We start from the raw sequence: 16,165 nt of genomic DNA, 5'->3' as shown, positions 1-16,165 counted from the left end.
AAAAAAGGTCCGGTCCAGGCGTATGGCGTTCGGCGTGGAGATGTGAACCATCTCCATAGAGGGCAATGTGTTTCCAGCCCTCTGGCGGCAGCGGCGTCACACTACAGGCGACAAAACGCCTAGGTGTGAATGGGGACTAAGTGTTTCCTTGAGATGACCCCATCTGAGGAAGGCAGCTTCCATCCATACCATTTATACCACATTATACTTCAAACCTGTTACCCTTCACCCCAGAAGACCTATTAGCGCTGGAAGTGAATGGGGTAGATTCAGCAAGCAATTACGCCTGCGTATGCATAGATACGCAGCGTAATTGCTAAGTAGCGCCGGCGTATCAACTTTCTGTATTCAGAAAGCTTGATACGCCGACTGTAGGCTAAGATACGACTGGCATAAGGCTCTTATGCCGTCGTATCTTAGGCTGCATTCTGACGCTGGCCGCTAGGTGGCGTTCCTGTAGTTGTCAGCGTAGAGTATGCAAATTGCATACTCACGCCGATTCACAAACGTACGCGCGCCCGGCGGTTGTGTTTTACGTCGTTTGCGTTCGTCGTAAGGCTGCTCCTGCTATTAGGAGGCGCAGCCAATGGTAAGTATAGACGTCGTTCCCGCGTCGCGATTTTCGAAATTTACGTTGTTTGCGTAAGTGGATCGTGAATGGCGCTGGACGCCATTTACGTTCACGTCGAAGCAAATGACGTCCTTGCGACGTCATTTACCGCAGTGCACGTCGGGAAATTTTCCCGATGGAGCATGCGCAGTACGTTCGGCGCGGGAACGCGCCTAATTTAAATGATCCACGCCCCCTACGGGATCATTTAAATTACGCGCGCTTACGCCGGCCCCTTTTACGAAACGCTGCCGCAAATTACGGAGCAAATGCTTTGTGAATGAAGCGTAGCTCCAGTAATTTACGGAGGCGTAGCATAAAACCGGTACGCTGCGCCGCCGTAGCAGTGCGCGCCCCTACCTGAATCTACCCCAATGTGTTTTTTGTAAGTACGAGCTTCAGCGTTTAGTAGCTAAGTACACCTGAACGCGCTCCTCCTCCCCTTCAGTTTCCTAGCCAGTAAAATAAGTTACACTGTTACCCTGAGAAACCAATCAGACTCAAACTGCTTTTTTCTATTGCATGACGGTGAATAAAAGAAAGCATCTGATTGGCTCTTGTGCGTAGCTCATTGACCATTTATAATCTCGCGCTCCCGGTGTTCTCCAGCGACGTGTCACGCTCTCGTCACTCAGGTACCGCTTACGCTTTCCTCTACGCCCCTCCCCCTCACGTGCCGCGACTCGAGCCTCGCTGGTGATGCTACACGCAAACAGCCAATGGGCGGGTCGCGCGATTTGACGTGAGAGGGTGAGGCGTGCGGAACATGGCGGCTGAGTGAGAAGAGCGGCGAGAATAATAAGAGACAGGTAGGAGGGGAGAGAAGCCCCGGGTGACCGGGAATAAAGGAGGTGGGGGTGGGAGAAGGTCTCAGTGCGGGGTACAAGACAGGGGGGAGACGTTTCTGAGGACTGGCCTGGTGTCCGGGGAATGGGGGGGAGGGGCAAGCACTGACAGGAGAAGCAGCAGGTGAATAGTGACCTGGACAGACCATTACACACAATGGAGCTGACACAGAGCCCGGATGTATAGGAGGAGGAGGACCTGTCTGTATGGTGTGTGTGGAGAAGACTATCATTGTGTGCGCTGATCACATCCACAGCGGTGTGTGCTGAAGGCAGGAAGCTGCTATGACACCTTCTAGATCCGGGAACACCAAGTAGAGTCTTCAGCAGAAACTTTGTACAGGGAGAGAGGGTCAGTGCTTTATTATCTATGACCCCCAACTGAGGAGGACTTCCATTCATCTCCTCTTCTGTCACTATGGGGGATCTCCCCACCAGGAGCTCGGCAAGAAGGATACATTGACACATCAGGGGGTCTTATATTTCATAACATTATGACCACCCTCCATAAACCTGGCCAGGTATGGACTCCACTACACCTCTTAAGGTATGCTGTGGTATCTGGCCCCAAGCCGTCAGTAGCAGATCCTTTAACCACTTAAGGGCCGCAAGGATTTGCGTCCTTACTCACCAGGCCATTTTTTTTGCAATATGGCACTGCGTCGCCTTAACTGACAGTTGCGTGACGTTGTACCCAAACAAAATTGACCCCCCCAAACAGAGCTTGCTTTTGGTGGTATTTTATCACCTCTGTGGTTTTAATTTTTTTGCAATATAAACAAAAAAAGTAAAAAAACAAATTTCTTAATCAGTTTAGGCCAGTGATGGCAAGCCTTGGCACCCCAGATGTTTTGGAACTACATTTCCCATGATGCTCAACTACACTGCAGTGTGCATGAGCATCATGGGAAATGTTCCAAAACATCTGGGGTGCCGAGGTTCGCCATGACTGGTTTAGGCCAATATGTTTTCTTCATATCGTTGGTAAAAAAAATCCCGATAAGCGTATATTGGTTTGTGCAAAAGTTACGTCTTCAAAATAGGGGATAGATTTATGGCATTTTTATTATTACTTTTTTTTTTTTAATTAGTAATGTCGGTGATGAGCGCTTTTTTTTTTTTTTTTTTTTTTTTTTTTAGCAGGGCTGCAACATTGTGGCCGACAGATTAGACACTTTTGACATATTTTTTTGGGACATTGACAGCGATCGGAGCTAAAAATAGCCACTGTTCACTGTATAAATGTCACTGGCAGGGATGGGGTTAGAACTAGGGGGGTGATCAAGGGGTTACATTTGGGGTGGGACTGATGGGGGAATAGAGAGATCAATATAAAGAGTATTCACGCGCTACTGTGGAACAGCTGAATGACAGCTGTGAAGGGGTTAAGTATGAATCAACTGCTACAAAACACTGAAAGGTAAGACCAAGACCTGAGTGTGCATGGATATAAAAAGTAGTGCTGAGCTGTTGATAAAATTCTATGCAAAAGTATAAAAACGCATAAAAGCAATGAGTATAAAAACGCACAAGCATAAAAGCAATGATAATAGGTGCACCTATTATCATTGCTTTTATGCTTGTGTGTTTTTATACTCATTGCTTTTATGCGTTTTTATACTTTTGGAATAGAAAGATCGTTGTTTCTGATCACTAGGAACAGCAGATCTCTCTCTACTTCCCTGGCAGAACAAGGATCTATCTGTTTACATTGACAGATCCCCATTCTGTCTCTGTCAGGAGCGATCGCAGGTCGCCGGCAGACATCGCAGCTGGTCGGCGAGTAGTTAAATTAGAACTAAAGGCAGCGCGCTTTTTTATATTTTTTCCTATTATAATTCCTGTAAGGCCTCATTCACACTGTGTGGATCCGTCAGCGGCATCCGCCAGCTCAGCGGGAGATCTGGCGGATGACAGGTCCCTCTCTGCTCACTGAGCGGGGAGGGGCTTGTCGAGTGTCGCTGCTTGTCTATGGAGAGATCGGAAGAAAACGGACAGCATGTCCGTTTTTATCAGCTCTCATCTGATCCGCCAGGACTGATGGTGACGTATCGCCATATGTCTGATTTTAGTGGATCGGATGTCAGCGGACATGGTCACCGCTGACATTCAACGCTCCATAGAAAAAACTGACAGATGTACCTAAACGGTCCGCCCGTGTGAAAGGGGCCTAAGGTCCCTTTCACACAATGTGGACTCTGTAATGTGCATCCACCTGCTCAGCAGGGGATCTTTCCACGAATCCCCGCTAAGCCGGCAGATGACGGGTCCATGTCTACGTCGCTATGCAGAATGGACACAGCCCTCCTGTCCTCTATGGAGTGGTTGGGTGCAAACAGACTGCCTGTCCTTTAACATCTGATTGTCATCCAATCCGCTGGCTAGGTGGGGAATGGATCCCTATCTGTCTGTTTATGGCGGATTGGATGCCGGCAGGTGTCTGCTGACATCCACCGCTCCATAGAGAACAATGGCTGCTCCGATCAGGTCGGCATGAAAAACTGACAGCCGGACCTGATTGGACCGCCTGTGTGAAACCAGCCTAAGGTTTTTATTTATTTTTTCTCATCAGTGTCCCATTGGGGATATTTTCCGTCACTTCCTGGTCCATAGCCAAACAGGAAGTGAGAAAATCCCTCTAAAGTGAAGGAATCGCAGGGTGTTACCAAAAATATTGCCCCCTTAGGAAAATTTTAATCTTTATTACTGTTCTGGGAACAATCCAACATTTTGGATTTTCTTTTACTTTAAATTTTAACGATAAACAGGACAAATAAAGAGGGTGAATCTCCATAACGGGCACAGACAGCAAAACAATAAACTATTCTAAATAAAATGTACTAATCCTTCTCCACTCTATCCAAAACAAAAAACATTTTTCTATTAATTATACTTTAAGTCCTTGTAAGTTGCGAGGTAGTACCTCCATGGATCGCTCTTGTTTTCCCAGCACATTCCACAGATGCTCAATTGGATTGGGATCTGGAGAATTTGGAGGCCAAATCAACACCTCCAAGTGGTCATTGTGTTTCTCAAACCATTCAACCACCTTCCATTGCTCTGTGGTCCAGTTCTGATGCTCACATGCTCATTGTAGGCACTTTTGGCTGTGGACATGGGTCAGCACGGGCACTCTGACCAGTCTGTGGCTACGCAGCCCCATACACAACAAACTGCGATGCACTGTTGTGTTCTGACACCTTTCTATCACAACCAGAATTGACTTTTTCAGCAATTTGAACCACAGTAGCTCTTTTATAGGATTGGACTAAATGGGCCTGTTTTCGCTCCCACATTCATCAATGAGCCTTGGCCTCCCATGACCCTGTCGCTGGTCTGCCAGTTTTCCTTCCTTGGACCACTATTGTTAGCTCCTGACCACTGCAGGCTGGGGACATCTCACAAGCTACAGTTTTGTGTTGCTCTGACCCAGTCGTCTACCCATCACAATTTGGCCTAGTCAAAGGCCCTCAAATACTTACGCTTGCCTTTTTTGTCCAACTTCAGGGACTACATGTTGTCAACTACGTGCTGTCTAATATATTCCACCCACTTTCAGATGCCATTGTTCTAATATAATATTTACTTTCTTTATCGTACATCACGGGACACAGAGCGGCATTCATTACTATATGGGTTATATGGAGTACCTTCAGGTGTAGACACTGGCAATCTCAAACAGGAAATGCCCCTCCCTATATAACCCCCTCCCATAGGAGGAGTACCTCAGTTTTTTCGCCAGTGTCTTAGGTGTTAGTCATGGTTTAGCTTGCCTCCGCATCCTTGGGATTAGGTGAGCTACCGGTTCTGTCCAAAAAAGCCTCAGCGCTAAAGTGGTCAGTAACCGGACCCCAAACCCTTGGGGTATAGCCCATAATGCTTTTCTTTTTAGAGAGCTGGACCCTGGGCCCAGAACTTAGAAACCTTTGGGTGCCTAATGTTTTCTGTTGCCAGGGTGCTATATGGGCCCAGGACAGTGGATCCTTCATAGGAACCCAGGGCCTGAAGGTCTAGACATCCCCACGTAGATGGGGGAAGATTGGGCCTCTTGCTTGGCAAAGTCCTGCGGCATGGAGCAGCTAAGTGAGGGGAAAACTTGCGGAACTTGGTTCTTAGCAGGTTTTTTTCTGGGGGGTCACAGGGGACATGCCTAAAGTTATGCACTGCATCTGGCAAACTAGTCACATATCATAAAGATAGGATGGCTCTCTATGTATTATTCCCCATAAGATGTGACCTCCCTTGTAGTGTTGGAAAAGCATTGAGTGGGGCCTGTGTTATATAAAAATATATGTGTGTGTCAGAGAGCTGTGCTTACCTGCAAGCCTCCAGGCGATGCTCCATTCAGTCTTCCTCCTCAAAGCCTGACCTCCTCATGGTTCCAGGCTGCAGTTTGCTGGAACAGAGAGGTCCCTTCCTCCCAAACCCCCCCCCCCCCCCCCTGTCGGGAGGGGCATTTCCTGTTTGAGATTGCTGGGGGGGGGAAGGGCGGGTCAGTGGCTTAAGGAAGGGGCGGCCCTTCCTTGTTTGTTCCATTCAATACTTTGGAACTGAGGAGAAAGACCAGAGCGGCAGCACGGGGCGCCGAGGACACACAGTGGCCAGAAAGGATATTGCAGTCTTCAGAGGACTGTTTTTCAAGCCTAGAAATAGGCTGTTTCTTTTCCATCTCATAGTTTTTCTTTGCAATACTACTCAGGGGGACAGAATGTTTTTTCTTTCCTGGATTTGAAACAAAAACGAAAAAAAAAAAAAAAAAAAATTCATCTAGGGGAGAGGAAGCATTTTTTATCCCCCAAACAGGTGTTTGGGCAATTAACTTTTATAGTTCCAAATACCAATAGGTAGCAGGTGTACCTCGGTATTGTACCATGGCATCCGGGTCAGAGGGTACAAGAGGTGGGGATTCCCCCAGAGAGTCTGAGGTCTCGGACAAAGCTATGCCGCTGCTTTCCCCACAGGGAGCCTTGGGGCCATCGGGATCTGGGGCTGGAGCTGACGCGGGTCAGTCCAACCCTAAGATGGTCACGGAGGAGGTATTACTCACCTCTTTAAAAGAGATGCAGAAAAGCATGGGTAAAATGATAGCCGCAGCTATGCGGGGCAGTAAGCGGAATAGATCTCCGTCGCCCGAGCGCGGACCCTCAGAAGAGGAGGTCCTTTCCTCAGGGGAATTGGACGACCTCTTGGACAAGGACCAAGTAGGTTCAGGGATCGAAGATCCGGATACAGAGGAGTCTGGGGCAGTCTCCCTGAGGGAGAGCTGGTGGATTCAAGGATTGTCGGACTTGGTCCATAGGGCATTCAACTTGCCAGTACCAGATCTCCAGGTATCGAGGGTTTCAGCTTTGGGCTCACTGAGGGCGCCTCAAAGCAATGCTGTGTTTCCGATCCATCCTCTATTAGAGGGAATTTTGTTCCAAGATTGGAACAAGCCAGATAAAATCTTCTTACCACCTAAAAGGTTCTCTGTCCTATATCCGATGGAAGAAAAATTTTCCAAAAGATGGGCTACTCCTGCAGTGGACGCAGCCATCTCATGTGTTAACAGATCGTTAACATGCCCTGTAGAAAACATACAGGTGGTCAAGGATCCAGTTGATAAGCGCTTGGAAGCACTACTTAAGAACTCCTTCACTACTGCAGGGGCAGTAGTACAGCCAGCTGTGGCTGCGATTGGGGTCGCTCAAGCATTATCGGATCAATTTAAGCAGATGCTTAAACTTATTCCGGCCCAGCAGGCAGAAAAATTTTCGGATGTCCCTAAGGCCATATGTTTTACGGTAGACGCAATCAAGGATTCTATCCAGCAAGCGTCACGTTTATCGTTATCCCTTATCCATATGAGAAGACTCTTATGGTTAAAAAGCTGGGAGGCTGAGCCCCCATGCAAGAAGCTCCTGGTAGGGTTCCCCTTCCATGGAGGACGACTCTTCGGAGAAGACCTAGATAAATACATTCAGACCATTTCAAACGGCAAGAGTACTCTCTTGCCAACTAAGAAGAAGGTTCAGGGACCTGCGTTTAAACGACAGTATTCCCCTGGGCAGGGGCCCTCTAATGCCAAGCAGTATCGACGGCCTCCTGCAAAAGCAAACTTCGGCTTCAACAGCAAATCACAAGGACAGGCTGTTAGAGGCAAAAGGCAGTGGTTTCGCAAACCAGCAAAACCAGCCCCCAAGCCAACCTTATGAAGGGGCGCCCCCACCCACGAAGGTGGGGGGAAGGCTGTGACTCTTTTCAGAGATTTGGGAAGCCAGCATTCCCGACGAGTGGGTACGGTCTTCCGTGGCCACAGGCTACAAATTAGATTTCCTAAGGTTTCCTCCTCCTCATTTCCAGAAGTCGAGGATTCCAAACGATCCGGAAAAGGGAGCCGCATTAAGATCGGCATTAGATCATCTACTTTCCCAGGAAGTAATAGTAGAGGTACCAGTCCTGGAACAGGGGCTGGGTTTCTACTCCAACCTATTCATCATCCCAAAATCCAATGGAGATGTCAGGCCAATTTTGGACCTAAAGATGGTAAATGCATATCTAAAGATCCGCTCATTTCGGATGGAATCCGTGCGGTCAGCAGCTGCCACACTCCAGAAGGACGACTTCATGACGTCCATAGACATAAAGGATGCCTACCTTCATGTTCCAATTTATCAGCCACATCAAAGATATTTACGCTTCATGGTGGCTTCGCGTCACTTCCAATTCGTGGCGCTTCCCTTCGGGTTGGCTACGGCCCCCCGGGTGTTCATGAAGGTCCTAGCTCCGATCCTAGCCAAGCTAAGGATCCAAGGGGTCACGATCCTAGCATACCTGGACGACCTCCTAGTCATAGACCACTCGTCTCCCGGCTTGGAGCGAGCAGTGGCCCTCACGGTCCAATACCTCGAGAGGTTCGGCTGGGTCCTAAATCGAGAAAAGTCAGCTTTCCAGCCCACAAGGCAGTTGGAATATCTCGGCATGAGATTAGACACAGAACAACAAGGAGTGTTCCTACCTCTGAGGAAGGTAAAAGCCATCAAGGAATTAATCCTACTGGTTCTAAGCAAGAAAGAACCGACTATTCGCCTATGTATGAGGTTACTAGGCAAGATGGTGGCCACATTCGAGGCGGTACCATACGCCCAGAGCCACACTCGCATCCTACAGGCAGCCATCCTGTCAGCATGGAGCAGAAGGCCACAGGCCTTGGATATCCCGTTGCCGCTCTCATCAAGCGTCCGACAAAGTCTGTGTTGGTGGTTAGACCCTCAGAATCTACTGAAGGGGAAGTCTTTCAGCCCAGTGGCTTGGAAGATAGTGACCACAGACGCCAGCCTGACGGGCTGGGGAGCAATTTTGGATGGTTGCACTCGCCAAGGTACTTGGGCAAAGCCAGAGAAGCAGTTGCCCATCAACATCTTGGAGCTCAGAGCTGCTCGACTAGCCCTCAGGGCTTGGACGTCAAAATTGCAGGGGTTCCCGGTGAGAATTCAATCAGACAATGCCACGGCCGTGGCATACATAAATCACCAAGGGGGAACCAGGAGTCAAGCCGCTCAGAGAGAGGTGAGCTTGATTCTCCTATGGGCAGAGGCTCATGTGCCCTGCATATCGGCAATATTCATTCCAGGAGTGGACAACTTTCAGGCGGGCTTCTTAAGCCGCCAGACTCTATGGCCGGGGGAATGGTCTCTGCATCCACAAGTCTTTCAAGCACTCTGCCAAAGATGGGGAGTGCCGGACGTGGATATCATGGCATCGAGACTCAACAAGAAACTAGACAGGTTCATATCGTGCTCAAGGGATCCGATGGCCTGCGGAACCGATGCGTTGGTTTGCCCTTGGCATCAGTTCAAACTTCTTTATGCGTTTCCCCCGCTCCAGTTACTACCCCGCCTGCTGCGCAGGATCCGGGTGGAGCACATACCAGTCATCCTGGTAGCTCCAGCATGGCCCAGAAGGGCATGGTACTCACTAATCTTAAGGATGGTAGTGGGAGACCCGTGGACTCTTCCTCTACGGCCAGACCTGCTATCGCAAGGTCCGATCCTCCACCCTGCCTTACGGCATCTAAATTTGACGGCCTGGAAGCTGAATCCCTGATTCTCAGGGGTAGAGGTCTGTCTCAGAAAGTAATCTCTACCCTAATCAGAGCCAGGAAACCGGTCTCTAGGGTGATTTATTACAGGGTCTGGAAGGCCTATGTAGGCTGGTGTGAGTCCAAGCAATGGCTTTCTCGCAAATTTACCATCGATAGAGTATTAAGTTTTCTCCAGCTAGGAGTGGATAAAGGATTGGCATTAAGCACAATCAAAGGACAGATTTCTGCTCTGTCAGTGTGGTTTCAGCGGCCGCTGGCCACCCACTCGCTGGTTAAGACCTTCCTTCAAGGGGTCTTACGTATTAGACCTCCAGTTAAATCCCCGCTTTGTCCGTGGGATTTAAATCTTGTTCTGTCAAGTTTACAGAAACAACCGTTTGAGCCGTTGGCTGATATTCCTTTGGTTCTACTGACAAGGAAGTTAGTATTTTTGGTTGCCATAGTTTCCGCAAGAAGAGTTTCGGAGCTGGCAGCCTTATCCTGTAAGGAACCATATCTTGTTTTTCATAAGGACAGGGTCGTTCTCCGCCCTCATCCTTCCTTCCTACCGAAGGTCATATCCAGTTTTCATTTGAACCAGGATTTGGTATTACCATCCTTCTTCCCTAAACCTACTTCCAGAAAAGAAGGGTTGCTGCATACCTTGGATATTGTCAGGGCCATGAAGGCCTATCTTAAAGCTACAAAGAAGATCCGGAAAACAGATGTGCTGTTCATTCTACCGGATGGGCCCAAGAAGGGGCAGGCAGCTGCAAAGTCCACCATTTCTAGGTGGATTAAGCAATTAATCACTCAGGCCTACGGCTTGAAAGGGTTGCCTCCTCCAGTATCATTAAAGGCTCATTCTACTAGAGCCATGGGCGCCTCCTGGGCAGCACACCACCAGATCTCTATGGCTCAAGTTTGCAAGGCGGCAACCTGGTCTTCTGTCCACACGTTTACAAAATTCTACAAGTTGGACGTAAGAAGGAATACTGATACTGCCTTCGGGCAGGCAGTGCTGCAGGCTGCAGTTTGAGACCCTCGGATTCCGGGGGCTCCTCTTGTTTGAGTTAAATTTAAAATTTAAAATTATTTTTCTCAACTAAGTTGGATTTATTATGATTTGAGTATATCTCTAAATTAAATCCTTTTGTCTTGGAGATGTTCTCCCTCCCCTCATTGTAAGCATTGCTTTGGGACATCCCATATAGTAATGAATGCCGCTCTGTGTCCCGTGATGTACGATAAAGAAAAAGAGATTTTTAATACAGCTTACCTGTAAAATCTTTTTCTTGGAGTACATCACGGGACACAGAGCTCCCACCCCTCTTTTTGAGGACCATTTTGGGAGGCATACTGCTTGCTACAAAACTGAGGTACTCCTCCTATGGGAGGGGGTTATATAGGGAGGGGCATTTCCTGTTTGAGATTGCCAGTGTCTACACCTGAAGGTACTCCATATAACCCATATAGTAATGAATGCCGCTCTGTGTCCCGTGATGTACTCCAAGAAAAAGATTTTACAGGTAAGCTGTATTAAAAATCTCTTTTTTCCTGTCAGTGGTCATAATGTTATGACTGGTCAGTGTACATTATCTGTAGCGCTTCAGACGAATATAATGGATTTAGGATTTAAAGCAGACCTTCAGTAATTTTTCCATCTATTAAATCTTCTACCCTTGTTTTAACTTTTGGATTGTTAAACTTTTTTTTTTCTGCCAGTAAATACCTTATACCAGTGATGGCGAACCTTGGCACCCCAGATGTTTTAAAATGACATTTCCCATGATGCTCAACTACAATGCCTAGTGCATGAGCATCATGGGAAATGTGGTTACACAACATCTGGGGTGCCAAGGTTCGCCATCACTGCCTTATACAGTCTACTTCCTGTTTTTTGTCTGGTCATTAGCCTAGGCATATGACATAATGCACAGCTCTCTCTCTCACTTGTCAGAGTTTGCCTGGAAAGGAGAGGGGGGTGAGTCATAAGAGGGCTAATGAGTGGCAGAGCTGGAGGTGTACCTCTGTGTAAATCCAGGAAGTGAACAAGCAGCAGCTTCAGCTGCCCACATTTAAAATGGCTTCAGCCAGACTTTGTGAGGTAGACTTCTGCAGCATATTGGGCAAGTTCAGATTCACAGTATATATAAAGAATGCAAAGTGGTTGGAGGGAAGCATGGAAAAGATGTTTAAATTGCAAATTATGTGAGCATAAGCTGGCCATAGATGGTTCAAAACTTGGTCAGTTAAGCAGAAACCGGACAAATTGTAATCTGTCTATGAGCAGGCTAGTTGAACTGAAGTTGATCCTTTTATTTACTTCAGTACAACCAGCCTGTCAGGTTTGTTGCCCAATCGTATTCTGCCAGTAGAGAAGGCTTCCCTATGGCTGAAAACAATAGTGATGCAAGAGGGATTTCTTCATCAACACTGACTGATAAAAAAAAAAACGAATTTGTTTTATTTTTTGATGGTGAGGGGTTAGAATCACTCTTTTTTATTTTTTTCCAGTTTGTGTCCCAGCTGGGGTCATCATACACAGTCCATTCTGACCATGCAATCTTTGCACAGTTAACTTACTAGTACTATATAATAGTATTATTTACTGATACTATATATATATAACAGTATATAAGCATCAATTTTTATTTCATTTTTTCCTTGTGGGCTAAAAGTTTTTACATGAATAAAAACTGTTAATTGTAAGTACCCTTGTCAGTGTTAAGTGTTTTTTCTCAACAGCTTGGTCTGTTAACCACTTAAGCCCCGGACTTTTAGGCAGCTAAATGCCCAGGCCAGGTTTTGCGATTCGGCACTGCGTCACTTTAACAGACAATTGCGCGGCCGTGCGACGTGGCTCCCAAACAAAATTGGCGTCCTTTTTTCCCCACAAATAGAGCTTTCTTTTGGTGGTATTTGATCACCTCTGCGTTTTTTTTTTTTTTTTTGCGCTATAAACAAAAATAGAGCGACAATTTTGAAAAAAATGCAATATTGTTTACTTTTTGCTGTAATAAATATCCCCCAAAAAAAAATATATATATATATATATATATATATATATATATATATATATATATATATATATATATATATATATATATATATATATATATATATATATATATATATATATATATATATATATATATATATATATATATATATATATATATATAAAAAAAAATTTCCTCAGTTTAGGCCGATACGTATTCTTCTACCTATTTTTGGTAAAAAAATCGCAATAAGCGTTTATCGGTTGGTTTGCGCAAAATTTATAGCGTTTACAAAATAGGGGATGGTTTTATTGCATTTTTATTATTTTTTTTTTACTACTAATGGCGGCGATCAGCGATTTTTTTCATGACTGCGACATTATGGTGGACACTTCGGACACATTTTTGGGACCATTGTCTTTTTCACAGCAAAAAATGCATTTAAAATGCATTGTTTATTGTGAAAATGACAGTTGCCGTTTGGGAGTTAACCACAAGGGGGTGCTGAAGGGGTTATGTGTTCCCTGAAGTGTGTTTACAACTGTAGGGGGGTGTGGCTGTAGGTCTGACGTCATTGATTGTGCGTCCCTATATTGGGGAACACACAATCGATGACAGGGCCACAGTGAAGAACGGGGAAGCCGTGTTTACACGCGGCTCTCCCCGTTCTTCACCCCCGGGGACCGATTGCGGGAATGCTTTGTGCATTAGGGACTCGACTGTGAAGCCTAAAGGCTTCGCTTCTGGGTTCCCTTACCAGGAATAACTGCGTGCCAACATGGCGGGCTCCCTGGACAGGTAGGTGTCCTAATGTTAAAAGTCCACAGCTGCAGTGTTTGTAGCTGCTGACATTTTTTTGTGGGGGGCTGGACCGCCTTTTTAATGCAGCAATCGCATCTAAGGACTGGTACTCTGAATTTTGATAAATGTTTGTTTTTTGTTATAAAGCCTAAAGGTTAAAAACCTTCTATGCTGCAGTCCCCCTCTTTTTTCCTACCTGAGCCCAATCCGATTCAGCGATGTGCTCAGCCGCTGTCTCTCTCCTCATTGGACAGATTGAAAGCAGAAATCGTGATTTTGGTATCAACTTAATATGAGGCTGTAAAATATACTTACAATGGTACTAAGGTGCTTAAAGCGGGGGTTCACCCTAAAATCAAATTTTTAACACTAGAGCCAGCATACTAAGGACATTTACTTTCGGCAGGTCATTTTTTTATTTTTTTTTCTCCGTACATACCTTGATTTTATGATTTTTGCCCAGGGCTTCCGCGTTCTGATGACTGCGGAACTGGGCGTTCCTATCCCTGCCTCAGGGTTTCTGATGACTGCGGGACTGGGCGTTCGTATCCTTCGGTTCGATGATTGACGGCTTGTGAAACAGGTGACCTGTCACACAACGCGCCTCACCAGATTTCCGGAAATAGCCGAGCTGTGAGACGGCACTATACGGCGCCTGCGCCCGCCGCGTAGAGCTGACTTGCCAGGCGCTGTATAGTGCCGACTCGCAGCTCGGCTATTTCCGACATCTGGTGACGCGCGTTGTGCGACAGGTCACCTGTTTCACAAGCCGTCAATCATCAAACCGAAGGATAGGAACGCCCAGTCCCGTAGTCATCGGAACCCTGAAGCCCTGGACAAAAACAGAATATAAAGGAGAAAAAAAAAAAAATTACCTGCCTAAAGTAAATGTCCTTACTATGCTGGCTCTGCTAGATGTAATGTTAAAAAATTATTTTTTTGGGGTGAACCCCCGCTTTAAAGTATAACTAAAGGCAAAACTTTTTTTATTTTTTAGTAGTGGTGCACCAAAATTTATCTTCGGTAAACTGTGTTTTTGACATGCTGCCGAAAGAAGAAAATGCTGATAATGCTTTCCTCTCAGAGCCATGCTGAATTGTTCAGGCAGCAGCAGTTACAATGTCCTGCCTACTGTAATAGAAGGCACACTGATCCAATGGCTGGACATTGAATCAGTGTGATGTGATTACAGGACATTGTTACTGCGACCGGGAAGTTCAAATCCAGCTCCGTGACACAGCGGGAGATCGCAGCTCTGATCCGGGCACAGGCAGGCTGCGTCTGACATGGTAGGCTGCATCTGTCAGGCACTGGTGAGGCTGCATTGATCCACAGAGGGGGAAGATGTCTTATGTCTGCAGTCCATGACCATCTCCTGTATCATGTCTGCTAGAGGTGCATTGAATGGAAATTTTGCTAATACTATTAGCAGTGTAAGTTTAATTAAGAGATTGCAGACATGATGCAAGAAAAAAAAAAAAAAAACCTGACAAGTGTTTAAACACTATCCAAAATGAAAAAAAAAAAGGTTTTGCCTATAGTTCTACTTTAACAACCTCAATACTGGACGCTTTCATCCTCTTCTTGCCCAGATCAATGTTCAGCTTTCAGTGCTCTCACACTTTAAATAACAAGTACTCTGTCATGCTAAATTGTACCCAAATAAAATTATTTTTTTTTCACGCAAATAGATCTTTCTTTTGGTGGTATTGATTCACCACCATGTTTTTTTTATTTTTGCTACTTTCTTTTTTAAAACATATCAAATAAAAATGTTGTCATAAATTTAGGCTAAAATGTGTTCTGCTACATGTCTTCGGTAAAAAATAACATCCTAATAAGTGGATGATAATTGGTTTGTGTTAAAGTTAGTCTACAAGCTATGCTGAGCATCATTGAAAATTGATCAATCCTGATGTACTGGTGGCCTATCTAATTTCTTGAGGCCCTAAAATGTCAGGACAGTACAAATATTCCCCAAGTCACCCCTTTTTGGAAAGTAGACAGTCCAAGGCATTTAGTAAGAGGCATGGTGGTTTTTTTTTTTTTAAGTTTTCATTTTTTCCCACAATACTTGAATTTAATGTTTTTTCCCCAAATTGTCATATTAAGTTATTTTTCACACACGGCATAGGCATACTTGCAATTACACATCAAAAGACATTCTGCTACTCCTGAGTATGGCAATACCACATGTGTGAGACTTTTTCACAGCCTGGCCATATAGAGAGGCCCATCATCCAAGTATCACCTTCAGGCATTCTAGGAAAATAAATTATACATCTAGTGTCATGACTATCTATCACACTTTTGAAGGCCCTGGGGCACCAGAACAATGGAAATACCCACTAAATGACCCTATTTTGGAAAGCAAACACAATTACAACCCGAAATACATTCTGCTTCTGAGTTTGGTGATACCACATGAGACTTTTACACAGCCTTTGGAAATGACACATTTCATTTCCTGACTAGTTATTACACTGTGAAGGCCCTAGAAGACCAGGACAATGGAATTGCCATCAAAATAACCACATTCAACAGATGTTGATCGCTGGGACAGATGATTTTTACTGTGTAGGGACACTACCTGTGTCGTCAGTGAGTGTAAAGTGCTGTACACTCACTGATTCTGCCTGCAACACAGACCGGCTCACCCTTTCACCGACAGGCTCCATGTGAGGAGAAGCACAGCTGATTTACTGACAGCCAGCTCTGTATACATCACACCGTGGCTGTGATTGGCTATTCTGATCACATGATGGCTGTGTCCGATCACAGAGCCCCTCTACCTATTGGAGATATATGCCGCATCTGGATCGCGCTGCTGTGCAGCCTTGTTCTG

At 45.8% G+C, this 16,165-nt stretch overlaps 1 protein-coding gene across 2 annotated transcripts in view; it reads left to right on the top strand.

Annotated features, from left to right (window-relative positions):
* The first annotated feature begins 1,316 nt into the window (after positions 1 to 1,316).
* Positions 1,317 to 16,165, top strand: part of MFSD14A (major facilitator superfamily domain containing 14A) — a 63,732-nt gene continuing 48,883 nt past the window's right edge. The window contains exon 1 of one of the 2 annotated variants that reach the window (XM_040359952.1): positions 1,317 to 1,419. The gene's annotated coding sequence lies outside the window, so the exon portion shown is untranslated. Of the gene's footprint in view, positions 1,420 to 1,556; positions 2,003 to 16,165 lie in introns of those variants that run through there. The other variant, XM_040359953.1, reaches the window with a different exon arrangement.

Source organism: Rana temporaria, chromosome 7 (genome assembly GCF_905171775.1).
Source record: "Rana temporaria chromosome 7, aRanTem1.1, whole genome shotgun sequence".
Lineage (NCBI taxonomy): Eukaryota > Metazoa > Chordata > Amphibia > Anura > Ranidae > Rana > Rana temporaria.
Note: the sequence above shows the minus strand (reverse complement) of the source record. Positions and strands in the feature narration are given on the sequence as shown.